The 2,377-nt window shown below is 43.5% G+C and overlaps 1 pseudogene; it reads right to left on the bottom strand.

The window, feature by feature from the left end:
* Positions 1–1,497: 1,497 nt before the first annotated feature.
* Positions 1,498–2,377, bottom strand: part of LOC105808215 — a 4,772-nt pseudogene continuing 3,892 nt past the window's right edge.

The raw sequence follows: 2,377 nt of genomic DNA, 5'->3' as shown, positions 1-2,377 counted from the left end.
ACAGGAGAAATCCTTCAAACAGAAAATTAACAAAGAAATAATGGACTTAAACAGAACTCTAGAACAAATGGGCTTGACTGACAAATGGGCTTGGCTGACAAGCAGTCTTGGGAGAAGAGAACGTTGGACTCAGGGAATACTTAATTCAGGTTTTAGCATTTTTGGAAGAATAAGACTCTATTATTATTATTTTTTATATATCTGTGAAAAACATTTATTCTGAGAATCTAAAATCTGGACCAATATCTGGACTCTAGAAAAAGCCTACAGAGAATTTTGTTGTTTCTTCCCCTAACGCATTGACAATCTAATAATAAGGAGGAAAAAAAAGAACCTTGTAAAAATATTGCTTCAGTGAGTCTGGAGTTATATGATATAAAATATCCCTGTTCTGTTGAGGTATGAGTTGCAAACTTTGGTAAAGTTAGAAAAATTAACAAACCATGCCAAAGAAATACAAAAACAAAACAAAACAAAAAAGACAATCAAACCCTAAGTTATATCTTTCTTGGTTCATAAACAGTAACTACAAAAAAATTTCGTTTAGAAAAAGTGTTTATTTAAAAAAAAAATCCCTCTTTTACTTCTCAATTTTCAAGGTAAAAAAAATTGAATTTTAATGATCTATAAACTCGAACCATACCCAAGCACCCACCCAGTGTCAGGAAGAACTGGATGATCACAGTTTTTAGAATCTGGTTGGCATTTTTCAGTAAATTCAATGCTAAAAACAAAAGAGCCTCGTCTTTAGAAAGAACGAACGAACTGAAGGCACTTGAACGTGGCTTTGCGTGAGAGCTTCCCTGGCCTCCTGCGCGGGACAGCGTCAGCCGCACACCAACCCCGTGTGGAGTCAAGTCCAGCTGAGGTAGGTTCTCTGGTCCCCAAGTCTCTGCTCACGTGGGCAGAGGATTTTTCAAGCAGATGGTAGACATGCAGCAGCCTGGTGGGGGAGGGATGGCTTTGAGGGAAGAGTTGAAACTGAGCAGGAGAAGACTTTTTTTTCCTCTTTTCAACAACTTCTTGATGGACGGCTAGGTCCCACCATGCTCAGGGCCACCACAGGGGACCATCTTGCCTGATTTTATATGATAAGATGCCATCAGGAGAGACGCACTTGGCTTTGACCTTGGGAGCCAAAGCTGCAAACCTTGAAAAGAGATTGTTCTGGGCTGCCGGACGCCTTCTTGCTACTCGGTGGCAGGAACCTCTGAGAACGTGATACCAGGAACAGAAGCCGCCTTCGTGCCATAGTTTGTTTTGTTGCTGACCGACTTCAGGTTTTAAAAACTAAACAAAATACAGAAAAGTCCAACTTTCAGCCAGAATACATAAATTCCTGAAAATGTATAGATTAAAAAAAGAAAGGAAGACACGCCTTTTCAGGGAATGGGGGGAAACTATGTTTAAGTTAAGACCACTAAGAACAACAGAAGGGCCGACCGAAGACCCCCCCCCAACACTCGTTAAGTGAACTGCTACCGAGAAGTGCTCGGATCACCAGCCACTGCCGTAGCTAGGGAAGAGCTGGGCGAGGATGATCTGCAGCACCTGGTTCACCTGCATGTAGTAGCTCCGTCCTAGGTCGTAGTGGCAGGGTGGGCAGCTGAACACCTGTGCCCAGAAGAACCTGTCCAGGCAGTCCTTGCACACGTTGTGTTGGCACACGGTCGTGATGGGCCGGAACACCAGTTCCTGGCAGCAGATGCACTGGAACGCCTCTTCCTCCTTGCTGAGGAACGTCTGGAATGGCCCGTCCTTGAGCGCCTTGAGGACCTTGGTCCACAGCCGGGCGTTGCTCTTGTCCTCCTTCATGAAGCTGTTCTGCTGCGGAGTGAGGGTGTAGGGCTCCACCCTGATTTTCTTGGGCATGCGGTGTGGAGACCTGGCCCTGCCCGGGCAGCCTCCTGTCTACTTCCGCTTCCACTTGCCCTTGCCCGGCCAGGTGGATCTTCTACCCCAAAACCACTGAATACTCGTTCTTCTCATCATCTCATGGGACATTCTCTGAGATTGACCATAGTCTAGGACAGAAAGAATGTCTCAAAAAATTAAAAAAAAATAGAAATCATACCATGCATCTTCTCAGATCACAGTGGAATAAAAACAGAAATCAACTCCAACAGAAACTCTCGTCTCTACACAGTCATGGAAATTAAACAACTTTCTGTGGAACGATTCCTTCATAAATGAGGAAGTAAAGATGGAAATCAAAATATTCTTTGAACTAAATGACAAAGGTGACACAAGTTACCAAAATCTGTGGGACACAGCCAAAGCAGTCCTCAGAGGAAAGTTTATTTCCATAAATGCCTATATCCAAAAGTCAAAAAGATCACAAATAGACAACCTAATGAATGAACTCAAAGAACTGGAA

The sequence above is a fragment of the Propithecus coquereli genome, unplaced genomic scaffold, assembly GCF_000956105.1.
Source record: "Propithecus coquereli isolate 6110/MARCELLA unplaced genomic scaffold, Pcoq_1.0 Scaffold170, whole genome shotgun sequence".
In the NCBI taxonomy this organism is placed as follows: domain Eukaryota; kingdom Metazoa; phylum Chordata; class Mammalia; order Primates; family Indriidae; genus Propithecus; species Propithecus coquereli.
The sequence above is the reverse complement of the archived record's forward strand: the minus strand, read 5'-3'. Positions and strand labels throughout refer to the sequence as shown.